The sequence below is a fragment of the Ovis aries genome, chromosome 17 (assembly GCF_016772045.2).
Source record: "Ovis aries strain OAR_USU_Benz2616 breed Rambouillet chromosome 17, ARS-UI_Ramb_v3.0, whole genome shotgun sequence".
Lineage (NCBI taxonomy): Eukaryota > Metazoa > Chordata > Mammalia > Artiodactyla > Bovidae > Ovis > Ovis aries.
In genome coordinates this window covers 14,602,081-14,616,831 of record NC_056070.1, presented here as the reverse complement: position 1 = coordinate 14,616,831, position 14,751 = coordinate 14,602,081, and the positions used below count along the sequence as shown (strand labels likewise).

General features: G+C 44.5%; 1 protein-coding gene across 6 annotated transcripts in view; it reads left to right on the top strand.

The window, feature by feature from the left end:
• GAB1 (GRB2 associated binding protein 1) overlaps positions 1-14,751 on the top strand; it is a 124,231-nt gene that overhangs the window by 708 nt on the left and 108,772 nt on the right. The window contains exon 2 of one of the 6 annotated variants that reach the window (XM_060400634.1): positions 7,062-7,129. The exons of 4 other annotated variants lie outside the window; for them this stretch is intronic. The gene's annotated coding sequence lies outside the window, so the exon portion shown is untranslated. Of the gene's footprint in view, positions 1-7,058; positions 7,130-14,751 lie in introns of all 6 variants that reach the window. One more of the 6 variants, XM_060400633.1, reaches the window with a different exon arrangement.

Below are 14,751 nucleotides of genomic sequence, written 5' to 3'. Positions count from 1 at the left end.
CCTGCACCGAATTCTCAGGGGCTGCTGTGTAGTAAATTTCCCGCACTGAGAAAACCACGGAGGTATTAAAACTCACCAGCCCTCTCTTTGGACCGCCCTCCCTCCCGCCTTCCCCACGGGATGGTTTCGGAAAGCGGACGGGAGACCTGGGAAGTTGGCGTTAGAGCCGAGCATCTCCAATCCGCTCCACGGAAAAGAAAAAAAAAAGTTATTACGCGCCCTACCGTTTGCTTAGCGGGGTTCACACTTTCTCGGTTTTGAATCGAGGGACGTTGGAGTTTGGCCCGAGAGCCTTGGCAGTTTGCTGCGAGAGGAGGGCGCTGGGGGGAGCCTGATGGCTGGTGTTCGGGCGCCTTGGACACGCTGTCAAACCCTGTGGGAGGGGACAGCGAAGGCCAGTTAGGAGTTCTGTGTGTTATGGTCCTTTCCCAGGCCACCACAGTTGCTTCGTGGTATTTGTGTAATTGATACAAGATGCTGATTATGTGTTAAGCCGTTTTAGCCGTTAGGGGAAGTATTCCTTGAAAGAACCAACGTTACTGCAGCGGAAGTCTGTGTCCTCTTTGGGGAGTCTGGGATCTTATCCCCTTCTCCCCCATTGATTCTTCTGTCGCTGCCCACAGCAAAGGAAAGAAATGACACCTTTGCCCTCGCTTATGGAGCAAATATTTGTCTAGTAAAGTATGTCTCGAAAGCACAGTATGTGCCCCCTTAAATATAAATTTGCTAACGGGGAGAGTAATAATGGACCCTGTTTCTTGTGAAAGGATGTCTACACCCAATGCGAGAGCTCGAGGTAACCCTGTTAGTCAGTTTGCTTGCATAGAACGGAGTGAAGTGCAATATTTAACTTAGCCCACAACTCACCAGTGAGTTTCTGGTTTACTTGCTGCCAGAATTTGCTATAGGCAAGTAGTTCTCCTTTAAGGATTTGATGCCACAAATCCTAGGGATGTTCTTCAGAGATTTTTAAAATTCTTCCAAATTCCCTCTCTCCATCTATCACAGTTTGCCCAAGTATTCTGGTAAATATGGTGACTTTATTCTAAAAGTTGGGGTGAGAGGCAGTGTGTTTTTCAGTTGGGAGTTCTGTGTGTATGTATGTGGGGAGAGGGTGTGGTTTGATGTATTTGTTTTGAGAAGGTACTGTTTAGGAAATGATTGATTCTTGGGGAAACTAAAGAACACTACATTGGCTGGAATAGGTAGTGGTAATAGAGATTTAATGCTTTCTTTCACATGTTTGGTTTATGGCTCTCTCAAAAGATGCCACACGCTAGACTAGGGACCATAAAATTAAAAAAAAACAAAAACAAAAAAAAAAACCCAGCAGGAAAAAAAGCCTTGTCTCTTGGGCTTGCAATTTAATGTACTACAAAAAATCAGCCCAAACAATTACATCTTAACTGGACCAAGAAAATAGAAATTCTCAATTTAAGAATTTTAATATTTCATCTGATCATTACAACAGTTTTATGAGGCAGTTATTATCTGTCTTAAATGAGAACACAATCTACGGAACCAGAGTGTGCCAGAAGCAGGATTTGAACCCAGATCTGCCTGCCTGCCTGCCTGGTCTTTAAAAGGTGAACGCCTCTTATCAAGTTTAAGCTGTGCTGAGGCTGGGTCATGTGGATAGGACCTTTCAGGTTTATGACTTTCTGTGAGTCCGTGGATATAACACGCAAGGAAGAGTGGACTGTGGATCAGAGGTGCAGTGCTGAAGAAACACAGGACAAGCATATGTAGAAAAGGAAGCCATATCCATGTCAATGTGTGGCAAAAACCACCACAATATTGTAAAGTAATTAGCCTCCAATTAAAATAAATTAATTAATTTAAAAAAAAGAAAAGGAAGCCAGCAACTCCACGTGCTTTCTAATTGTGTGCCCAAGTTGAGCCCTATGGCCATTTCATAGATGTTTTCAGGAACAGGCTCATGTAGACGGAAATCATAGGATACGTCAGAGGAACAGTGGGCTCCCTCAATTGTTGTCGACTGAGGGCTGAATATACCTAACAGCTGAGAGAGGCAGGACACTAGGGTTTTCTTTCCACACTAATCAGTCCATGGATACAGCCCAGGAAGACTATGGGGAGGGTGGCTGCCAAAATTGAGGGGTCCAAGAGAGTTACTGGAGTCTTATAAGCTAAATTGAGGCTTGTCTTAATTTGCACTGTCAAGGTGATTGCCCAGAAGATTCTCACGTTTCCAGATGATTGCTGTTTGGCCTGATATTCAATATAGATAGTTTTGGCTAATACATCTTTACCCCTCAAAGATATGGCATATATATATACATGCATCTCCTCTGCTGAGTTTGGTTTTCATGTAAAATCTTTATTTTCTGGATGAAAGGAAACATTGTTGACCACCCAATAGGCAAAATGTTGCTTGATAATGGTTTTGAATGAACAAATTCTCTGTGATAAGATATCTTGACTTCCTGGTACCATAATTGCTAAGGGAGACTTCAGGGAGTTTTTGGGCATTGATTTGGAGGGGGGGGAACACTTGGCCCAGAGGACTTTGATAGTTGTCTCACTGTTTTCCAATATTTATAAGAGTAGTTCAAGCATTGATTAAGAGAATCCATCAGGGCTTTTAAGTGACAAAATATTGTTTTAGTTTTATCTCCAAAGTCATCTCAAGTTATGGCCCCAATGCATTCTACTTACAACTCCATTTTATGTTTGCTTTTTTAATTTTTATTAGTCAGCAGCATTGTTTTTACATATTAGTATGTCCATCTGCTATGGAAGTTTTTCTTGAATTTCCTAAACAGTGTGACAGTAGCATAAAAGATAGTAAGAAAAAGACTAGTGAGCAGATTCTCCGGCTATGTGATAAAAATAATTGTATTGGTTTGTGTATTTTGGGCCTTGCTGGGTCTTCGCTGCTGCAGGGGCTTTCTCTTCTTGAAGAGTGTTGGGGCAGCTCCCCAGTTGTGGGGCGGGGGCTTCTTCCTGTGGTGGCTTCTTGCAGAACACGGGCTCGAGGGGCACAGGCTTCTGTAGTTGCAGCACATCGGCTTATAGTTGAGACTCTTAGGGTCCAGAGCACAGGCTCAATGGTAGTGGTGCCTGGGCTTAGTTGTTCTGTGGTATGTGGGATCTTCCCGGATGAGGGATTGAACCCGTGTCTCCTACACTGATAGGTGGATTCTTGTCCACTGCGCCATCTAGGAATCCCTCTCCAGCCTTTTTGTCTCTCTTTTTCTTTCTATGTTTATTTGCAAAAGGGTAAGAACCTCTTGTATGTGTTTCATCCTCTATATTTTTAAAATATAGAATGGAAGTGAAGATTTTTCTGCTTTCTGTTAGTTTTGCTGTTGCTATGTTGCTGTTTTTGTCCTGTGTTATATATTAAAGAGCTGTTTTCTTCCTCTGCTAGGGACCTGCATAGAATCACATACAGATCAATGTCACCAAGGTTATAGAAACCAAGTAAAATCTTGATAGTATATACTCAACAGTGGCGCTCAGATTTTTAAAGAGTTGTTTAAAGACAAATCAACCATTTGAACTAATGATGAATTTTCATCAGCGGTTAAAATTGTTACTGAGATGAAAGGTAAGTCTTGAAAACAAAGGACTGCTTCAAGCCAGCTGGCCATCCCCCTGTCCCTGCTGGGGGAGCTTCCCTATGGCCAGCCTCAGGCCTGGACACCAAGTTTGGGCTCCTCCACGGCCCAGCTGTCCACCTTAGGCTGATGTGCGCTCTCAGCAAGAGAGCCTGCATCTGGGCCAGGGTGAGGTGGCCTGCTAGCAGCCAACCAGCTGGGGAGCAGGACCTCAGCTGGTTCTTGGGTATGTAATCTATACCCAGCTTGGACTCCGCTCTTCAGCTGTCAGTTTGTAGGATGGTTTCTGTCTGGACATGTGGTTCTGGGAAGGGGCTTAGAAACAGAAATAGCATCTTCCTCTGGGTGGGCACCTGCCATCTTACATGGAAGAGAGAGGCATGGAGAAGGAAAAATATCAGCATCTCCTTGTTCAGGGACAACCCAGGAGCTGAGCTAAGGTCCCTACTCGGGAGTGTCACCACAGCAAAGAGGACCGTGATGTCTGGAAGCTCTTCCTGCCCTTTTTTGGCAATCCCTAGTAGCAGTCAACCGATTCTGAAGTCTTTGCTTACAGTGACTGAGGAAGCATCATGGTTCTTTTGAAGGAAAATTTTTCCTGCAGTCCTCACGTTAGTGAACATTCAGATTTTGAATGTTTTCTTTTTACCTTTTCCAGTAATGCAGGAAATTCGTTTCTAGTAGCAAAGATCATCAACTAGCATTACATTAAGTCTTTATCAAAGTTGTTGTTTAGTCTCTCAGTCGTGTCCGACGCTTCGTGACCCGCCAGGCTCCTCTGTCCATGGGATTCTCCAGACAAGAATATTGGAGTGGGTTGCCATTTCCTTTTGCAGGGGATCTTCCTGACCCAGGGATCAAACCTGAGTCTCCTACACTGGCAGACAGATTCTTTACTGCTGAGCCATCAGGGAAGCCTTATGAAAGTTAATGATAGTTAATTCTTTGTTGTGCCTGGGATTAGTGATAAGAGTTGCCAGTTCCCTAAATCTGATTGTTGTCTTTTGGGATTCAAAATTACTCTTAGGAAGGTGTATCCATGTGGACGGTAGTTTTAGAATTCGGTTTTTAATTTTTTTTTAATTGATCATCTTTGAACAGATACAACAATGTGGCAAGAATTATGCTTGGATAATCTGGTTGATAGGAGAATTGGTTATTTCAGTGTGATTTGCCATAATAGGTCTGATTAAGAATATGAAAGAAATAAAATGACAAAGCAGTTTTAAGACTAAGCAAATTTCCATATTTTGGAGAGGACATAAAAAGTATGTAGATAAAGCCTTGATGATTTTCAGGTTGAGGATGTCTAAGAGTAAGTGCCAGAACTCTTTATGTTCTTATAGAGACTAACATACGAGAAGGGACATCTTCGCAGGTGGATTACTACTTTATTTTTGAAAGGTTTGGGGTAAGTTGTGCTATGGTAAAAGGAACCCTTGTCTGAGTGTCAGGACCCAGAATTCACCAGGGTTTTGCCACTATTCACAAGACCTTTGGATCCTCATGTGAACTTCTGATTCTCAGTTTCCTTATCTGTAAAACGGGGAAGGAGTGGGTGGGCAACACATCTATTCATCCTAAATTCTCTTAGCGTCTAATGTTCCTCTTCTCAGATGTTTCCTTGGGAGGGAGGGGCAGATGCGAAGCTTCTCAATAGGCCTCCTTTTTGAGGGGAAATAAATCTTAATTTCTTGTTCATCTCGAATGGTCTGGTGAATATATTAGAACTGCAGAGGCAGAATTCTTTGGGGACCCTCCAGCCCTTCCCTTAATGGAATGAAGGCTTACTGAGCCCGAGGCTGCTGAGTGCCTGAGCTGAGTGCTGTGTCTGAATATTCAGAGTGGAGGCTCACCAAGTGTCTGTTGACTGAATTAATAAAGAGATATCTCTGGAGCTTTTGTAAATCTGCCTTGTGTGGCATCCAGCAGAGGAAAAGGCCCAATCCCTTGCCGTAAGAAGTTTCTAGTCTTTGTGAAGACAAGCTGTAAATGCATGTTCCTTTCAGTCATTTAACAGGAGCTCTGTTTATAAGGCCATATAGGATGAATTATCAAGTGGTTGATACAGACAGGAACTGCTTAAGAGTTCAGACTAGAGGGGAGGGAGGAGCCAGTCAGGGAAGACCTCATGAGTGAATTTCAGGCTCTATTCTTGGAAGAATCCAGGTGCTGCTGACAGAAATAGCAGAATCAGAAGGGAAGCCTGGTTTGAAAGGAACAACAGGGACTTGGTTTGGAGTTCAGACATCCCAGCGAGAAGGACGGAGCACCTCCGTTTCATGCGTGGAGTTTGGATGTCAGCTGTAACTTGCAGTTTGAGCAGTTTCCGTTTCTGCCATGATCTCATGCTGCTGATGGGCTCCTGACCACCAGAGAATTTTCTATCCCAGGCGAGAAACAAACCCAGCAGCTCCACTTGTCTGTCACCTGAACTTATTAAAATTCTGAGGGACATGTGTTATTTAAGATTTCTTTATGTCTGTTTGGAACTAAATAATTCATGCTGGCAAGGATTTCGTTTACAACAGAGAGGGAGCATGTTCTGGTGGGAGGGAGAATAAAAGAGCCTTTGATTCATTTGCCTCAGGGTTCCCGCGGGAGGGCCCAGGCTGCCTTGGGCTAGCGTCTTATTTTGGACTTTGGAAGCCATCTTAGCTCAGCTGTGTGAGTGCCAGCCAGCGTTGGAGGAAAAGAGAATAACCCCATTGGATCACACGAACCCCCCTCCTGACTGTGGATGGAAGGGTTTCTCCCATTTCACATTCCTTGCATTAATATGGTGGCTCACTTCCCCCAAGTGAGAGCTCCATCTGAATCTGCCACTTGAGCTTGGATTGAAGTCACAAGGCTTCAGTGCCTCTATCCCATCCACGAATGTACAGGAAACTTATCAAGACCCAGGCCTCCTTCTGCTCCCCCTCTTAGGCAACAGGCATAAATAAAATCAGCGTTCTTTTCTTCTTTAGATTACTCTTGGGGAAAAGTGGCTCATTATACCATGGATTTCCGAGGTCCTTAAATTAGTAGCCGCTTCATTTGCCAGCGCTGGGGGCGCCCTAATGCAGTGGAGATGAAGATGCAGGCCTGTGGAATTACTGGGGAAAGGCATTTTAGGAACTGGAAAACTATTTCCCATTCTAGGCTTGTCTGTGTGAGCACCTTACCTCCTACAAGAATGCATTAACTGGAAAAGAATCTTGTATATTTTAAGCAATTCTTTTATTCATGGAAGCAAAATGCTCCCTTACGGAAAAATTCTCATTGCTGAATGCATATAAAGTAGAACCCAATAGCTTTTGACCCTCCCACAGCCTGCTATTAAAAAAAAAGTTAAGACTGCACCCGAAATGCATGCTTGGTCGTTATCTGGGTTACATTAGCCCTTGAAGCATTCTGATTACAACTTGTAGCTGCCAAGCCCTGTCCTGCAGTGTTATCTGGTACAAAAATTTTCCATGTGGTTGTTTTTAGCAGAGCTACTATATGCAAACTGCACGTGAAGATGTGAATTGCAAAGAAATAGAGCTTCTAGGAGGGGAAATGTGAGTGATCTTACATTTTTTTTCTACTCTTTAACTATTCTTTCTGTGTGTCTCGGAGATTTTTATCATAATTCCAAACTGAGTTTTATTTTTATACACTGGAAAGAATGCCAAATTTACCACGGGTTTTTCGTTTGGTGGTAGTTTTTTTTTTCTCCCAGCTTTTTTCTTTGAATTCGTACTTGGCCTAGGTAATTCCCTATGTGTTCAAAACAAAACAATGTCCTAAAAGGAAAAAAAAAACAAATGGCTACATTGTTCCATGAATTAAAAACAATATACCAACAGTCCAAACATTTCTCTTCAATGTAAAACTCTTTAGTCATTTTTTTTTTAAGAAAGAAAAATACTAAACTTTGCTCTAACTGTCCTGCTTCACTGGTTTTCTTTTCCCTCTTTATTTACTTTCCTTTGTCTTGACTCATGTCGTTTAAATTTTTTGGAAAAGGTTTATACATAGTTCTTTAAGAATATCACACATGGAAAAAGAAGCCATTAAAATTGCATTTCACTTTTCATCCTCTGGTTGGAAGCGGTGGGGGGAAAATGTTGATTAATAATAAGGGTTTGTAACTGACTTTCTTGTTGCTTGGTTAAACTGAATATTTGTTGTTACTGCCTAGAGATATTTAGCTGTTATATGTGGCATACGCAGGTAAATGTAATTTTAGTTGAGGCTTGCTTTTGTGGAATGTAGAATGCAGGGCAGTAGTATCAGGGCATGGAGAACTCTAGTGTTGTTTTTATTCCATTTGATATTCTGTAATTAGTATTTCGTATTCAGTGTTTCTCGTAATTAATCCGTTACATTACCCATTGCTATAGAACTTTACCTGCTAACTTTTTGGGTATGCGGTGGAAAGCACTCTTTCCCCGGGAATCCCAACCCTCTTGCTCTCTTCCCCTCTGTTTCCACTTTTCCTCTGTAGTAGAAGCCTCGCCACCAACACCACAGAGTATTCAGGTCAAAATCCTTACACGCATGTCCTTTTTATTCTCTGAAATGGGGGGAGTTGTTTATGTCCTGTTATGTGGTAATCAAGACTAGGAATCAGAGTGTTCCAGCCAGCAAGTTGATTGTTTTTCTCTCCCGAAATGCACTTTTCAGTTCCTACTTTTGGGAAATGCAGTTAGGCTGCTTTCTAACTAGCCGGACTCCTCCCTGAAATGACAACCTAGTTAAAGATTTAAGTACCTGCTGTGCTTTCTCACCCCATTCCTCACATATTCCCATCGGTGCCTAAGCCAGAGTCATCCTAGCCAAGATGAAAGTGCTTCTGATTGGGGATGACTGCCTGATTTGGGGGAAAGACGTGCTTTCATCTTTGTCTCTTAGAGGAGAGGCACTTGGTAAAATGCTACCTCAAATGTTTTGAATTCCACTGGTGTTACCTAGAACTTGACAAAGAAGGCTCTTGGGCTAGGGAAGTAGTATCTGAAGTGGTCTTCTCTGGTGGCTCAGACGGTAGAGAATCAGGCAGTAATGTAGGAGATCCGGATCTGATCCTTGGGTCAGGAAGATCCCCTGGAGAAGGGAATGGCAATCCACTCCAGTGTTCTTGCCTGGAAAATTCTATGGAGAGAGGAGCCTGATGGGCTACACAGTCCATGGGGTTGCAAAGAGTAGGACGTGACTGAGCGACTAACACACACACACACAGACACACACACACACACACACACCCACCCCCACCCACCCACCCACCTTCTGGCAAGGTTATAATTGACCCCAAAGTTGTGTAGGAGGACTGGATTTTACAAGTGCTCTGTGATAATTTCAGATTTAAATGGTTGAAGTGTTGGGGAAAGGTAAAAGGAAATCCTGAGCAAGTGAGAATGCGGAGTATTTGAGAAGTTGATTTGTTCCTGGTGATGCTGTTGTGCTTGCGTGCTTAGTCGTGTCTGACTCTTTCGGAACCCAATGGATTGTGGCCCACTAGGCTCCGCTGTCTGTGGGATTTTCGAGGCAAGAAAACGAGTGGGTTGCCATTTCCTACACCAGGGATCTTCCCAACCCAGGGATTGAACCCTGGTCTCCGGCATCTCCTGCATTGACAAAGTGAAGGCACTCAGTTGGGTCCAACTCTTTGCGACCCCATGGACTGTAGCCTGCCAGGCTCCTCCCTCCATGGGATTCTCCAGGCAAGGGTACTGGAGTGGGTTGCCATTTCCTTCTCCTAGGGATCTTCCCAACCCAGGGATCGAACCCGGGTCTCCCACATTGCAGGCAGACGCTTTATCCTCTGAGCCACCAGGGAGGCCACTGAGCCACCTGGGAAGCTGGTGATGCTGTTGTATAAAACCAAAGCCGTTTGAGTAATCTTCCCAGGGCATCTAGGTCATTTACCAAAAGTGCATAAAATTAAATTCATGCTATATAACAGTATTCTTTCTTCCTTCTCTTCATTTAAGCTGTGAAATAGTCCAAATGGGAAAAGCATACCTGGTGTATTTATAGTTTTAGCATATTTTTTTCTGGATGATTTTCATAATGACCCATAGTGTACACAGTAGAAGATGTGTACACATGATCTATTTACAAAGAAAATTATGGCTTCATCTATCATTCTTTGGTGTTTGTAATAGGATATGAATTTCCAGAGGACAAAGATGGCATTTGTTCTCTGCGTCTGAAGTGCACAGTGTGGTACCTGGCACAGTCTTTTGAATAGCATGACCGAGTGATTGTCAAATTCTAAGCCTGAAATTATAAATCATCTAGTTCAATGTTTCTCAACCTTTTCTAGCCTATTTTTTTATCACGTGTTATTTGAGTGTCCAGTGGTTTTTAATCCAGTTTTATTTTCTATGATTTGCATTACAAAAACAAGCCGCTAGTATCTTTCCCAATTACACTTATCTCCTTCCCTTAGCGGAAGAGTTCAGCCTCCTCTTTTTACAGGAATTGGCCTCCGGGAGACTTCATTGATTTGTCCAAGGTCATACAAGTTAACCAGCTGTTCTGGCAGGGCCAGATCTCTTACTTCAGAGGTCAGGCCCTGCAGTCCTTGGTGGAATGCTGGCTGAGAATAAGGCCTTGGGAGGAATTCAGGAGAGGCCCAAGAGCGCGCTGCCTCCACCTTACGGGAGTCCACGTGCTGCCGGGGACATAGAAGGCGCTGGGTAACGCAAATTATGCTACGATCAGTGATGTGTGGTACCACGGTCTAGAAGAATTCAGCCAAGGGAGGTGAGTTCAAGGACGCAAGGAAGGTATTATGGAGGGGTCCAGAGAGATTTCACCAGGACCCTAAAAGGTGGATTCGGTTTTCAAAGACAGGGCTACGGTGAGACTCCTGTACCTCCCTTTCCCAGCCAGACTCACGGGTGGGTGGTGTCCGCTTGATCTCCGCCTCTTCCTTACTTGCCGCTCATCTCATAATGGAATACAGCCTGGGTCTTTTTCGTCCTTTCTTATCTAACTGATTCCCACCAAGGTCCCCCGTGGTTGTCCAGTCTAGCAGAACTAGATCTGAACGTTTTATTTTTATTTATTTACTTCCTGGCTGCTCTGGGTCTTGGTTGCTGCTCAGGCTTTCCCTGGTTGTGGTGAGCAGGGGCTGCTCTTCGTTGGGGAGCACAGGCTTCTCATTGTGGTGGCCTCTCGTTGCAGAGCATGGGCTCTGGGGCTGCAGGAGTTGTGGTATGTAGGCATAGTAGTTGTGGCACGTGAGCTTAGTTGCCCCTCAGCGTGTGGCATCTTCCTGGACCAGGGACTGAACTCGTGTCCCCTGAATCGGCAGATGGATTCTCAACCGCTGGGCCACCAGGGAAGTCCGATCTGAACTTGTTAATTCTTATTTTTCATGGCACTCTTGACTCCTCTGTTGGAGATGGTCAGTCCGTCTTCTCAAAGTATGTTCTTCCCCGTGCCTTCCTGATGCCAGGCTCTGGTTTCTGGAAGTGTTGGTGCTCCTAAGGGTTCTAGTGCCAGCCAGCCCTGGCTGACCTCTCATATCATGCTGGTAGTAGTTCTTCACCCATTGGGGGTTCATGAACCTTTTTGAAAATTTTGGTAATAGCTCTGTGTTCTTCATTTCCACAGAATTCTTTTTTTTTTTTTTCTGCCTGACTTGTGCCCACATCATGGTGGTGGTTCAGTATATTTTTTCTTTTAATGAAGAGGTTTGTTACTTTCCAGCAAAGTGATTCAGTTATATATATGGAATGTATATATATATATATATATATATACATATATATATATATATATATATATACTTTTTCAAATTATTTCCCATTATAGGTTATTACAAGATATTAAGTATCATTGCCCATACTATACAGTAGGTTCTTGTTGGTTAGCTATTTTATATATGGGAGTTTCCATAAAAATTGATGCTCTCGAATTGTGGTGCTGGAGAAGACTCTTGAGAGTCCCTTGGACAGCAAGGAGGTCAATCTTAAAGGAAATCAATCCTGAATATTCACTGGAAGGACTGATACTGAAGCTGAAGCTCCAGTATTTTGGCCACCTGATATGAAGAGTCCCCTCACTGGAAAAGACCCTGATGCTGGGAAAGATTGAAGGTGGGAGGAGAAGGGGATGACAGAGGATGAGATGGTTGGATGGCATCACCGACTCAATGGACATGAGTTTGAGCAAGCTCTAGGAGGCAGTGATGGACAGGGAGGCCTGGCGTGCTGCAGTCCATGGGATCACAAAGAGTCAGACACGACTGAGCGACTGAACAGAAGTGTCCCTAGCATTCTTCCAAACTGACGCACAAACCTTATTGTCTTCTTCATGTTCCCTAACCTTTTTAAGTCCATCTATGGATCTTAAAGTCCAGTGAAATGCCCCTGAATTATGTGCTGATGATTCAAAGATACAGTTGCAGCGCATTTCTCTCTCCTCATCCCTGGCTCTGACGGGTGAGTAGATCCCTAACTGCTTCCACCCCCACAGCAACGCAGAGCCGTGGTCACCATCCTCTCCCTAAATCTGTCCTCTCGTCCTGCTGTTCGCTCTCTCTATGTCAGTCACGCCAGCTTCCCTGCAACCCTCCTCTCCCCTCTGGCTTAAACCAGATGGTTTTCTTTGTTCTCTCCTTCTCCACACCCAGTGACCAAATCCTGTCTCTTTTATCTTCCAAAGATCTCTTGACTTCCTGACCTATGTGTTGCCTAAAGCTGTCTTTTTGCCTTTCTGCGGGATTTTTACAATAGCCAGTCCACTGCCTGGCTCCATCCTTCCTGAGTCACTTCAGTTGTGTCTGACTCTTTGCGACCCCAGGGGCTGTAGACTGCCAGGCTCCTCTATCCACGGAATTCTCCAGGTAAGATTACTGGAGGGGTTGCCTTGCTCTCCTCTACGGGACCTTCCCCATCCAAGATTCAAACCCATGTCTTCTGCATCTCCTGCACTGCAAGCATATTCTTTACCACTGAGCCACTGAGGAAGCCCGTCTATACCAATGCATAGATATTAATATAGTGATATCTGTTGACATATAGATATTTGTTGTTTAGTCACTAAGTCATGTCTGACTCTTTGCAACCCCATGGACTGTAACCCTCCAGGCTCCTCTGCCCAGGGAATTCTCCAGGCAAGCATACTGGAGTAGGTTGCTATCTCCTCCTCCAGGGGATCTTCCTGGCCCAGGGATCAAATCTGTGTCTCTTACACCTCCTGCATTGGCAGGCACTTTACCACTAGTGCCACCTGGGAAGCCCATCCTTGTGCCCATTCAAACCGTCTTCATCAGGGCAGCCAGCACAGCCTTTCTGAAACCCTGATCATCGCAGTTTGAGGCTGCCCTGCAGGGTTCCTTAGCTCGGAGGAATGTTCAAATGCCCTCTCAGCTGGCAGGGCTTTCTGTGATGTGGGCCCTGCAGGTACTTCCTCCTCTCTCACAAGTGTCACTTCAGTTGTACTGAACTTCCAGGTCCCCACTTGGCCTCGTGATCGGTCACTCTGTCCTTGACCTGCACTGTGTGCTTCTCTCTGCCAGGAATTCCTGGCCCCACCCTCTCTGCCTCCACTCCCAGGCTGCCCCTGGAGCCTCCCCTGAACTCCCCACCACCAGCGTCACTCATCCAAGCAGACCCCGTGGACCCAGAGTATGTTTTGTTCTCCGTTGATGCTTGTTCATTCCTGCAGCACAGCGCCCATCACCACAGATTGCACTTGTTTAACTCCTTGCTTCCCATTTAGAGGCCAGGTCCACGTGATTATTCATGAGCCCCTGGTACTTCTGCCCTTGTGGGTTCCCTTCCCTCGCTCAAAAAAAAAGAATAAAAATTTTATTTTGCAGTCATATCCAGATAAAGATGAATATATTCCAAGGTGGATTTATTAGTAGGTAGCTGTTAGGGACACACCACTCTGGTACTCTTGCCTGGAAAACCCTATGGACGGAGGAGCCTACTGGGCTGCAGTCCATGAGGTTGCGAAGAGTTGGACATGACTGAGAGACTTCACTTTCACTTTCCACTTCCATGCATTGGAGAAGGATATGGCAACCTACTCCATTGTTCCTGCTTGGAGAATCCCAGGGACGGGGGAGCCTGGTGGGCTGCCGTCTATGGGGTCACACAGAGTCGGACACGACTGAAGCAACTTAGCAGCAGCAGCAGCAGCCGTTAGGGAGCTGACTGTGGCTCTGATCATGAACTCCTTATTGCCAAAATCAGACTTAAATTGAAGAAAGTAGGGAAAACCACTAGACCATTCAGGTATGACCTAAATCAAATTCCTTATGATTATACAGTGGAAGTGAGAAATAGATTTAAAGGACTAGATCTGATAGATAGAGTGCCTGATGAACTATGGACGGAGGTTCATGACGTTGTACAGGAGACAGAGATCAAGACCATCCCCATGGAAAAGAAATGCAAAAAAGCAAAATGGCTGTCTGGGGAGGCCTTACAAATAGCTGTGAAAAGAAGAGAAGTGAAAAGCAAAGGAGAAAAAGAAAGATATAAGCATCTGAATGCAGAGTTCCAAAGAATAGCAAGGAGAGATAAGAAAGCCTTCCTCAGCGATCAATGAAAGAAATAGATGAAAACAATGGAATGGGAAAGACTAGAGATCTCTTCAAGAAAACTAGAGATACCGAGGGAATAGTTCATGCAAAGATGGGCTCAATAAAGGACAGAAATGGTATGGGCCTAACAGAAGCAGAAGATATTAAGAAGAGGTGGCAAGAATACACAGAAGAACCGTACAAAAAAATCTTCATGACTGACATAATCATGATGGTGTGATCACTCACCTAGAGCCAGACATCCTGGAGTGTGAAGTCAAGAGGGCCTTAGAAAGCATCATTACGAACAAAGCTAGTGGAGGTGATGGAATTCAGTTGAGCTGTTTCAAATCCTGGAAGATGATGCTGGGAAAGTGCTGCACTCAGTATGCCAGCAAATTTGGAAAACTCAGCAGTGGCCACAGGACTGGAAAAGGTCAGTTTTCATCCAAAGAAAGGCAGTGCCAAAGAATGCTCAAACTACCGCACAATTGCACTCATCTCTCAAGGCAATGGCACCCCCCCCACTCCAGTACTCTTGCTTGGAAAATCCCATGGATGGAGGAGCCTGGAAGGCTTCAGTCCATGGGGTCGCTGAGGGTCAGACACGACTGAGCAACTTCACTTTCACTTTTCATTTTCATGCATTGGAGA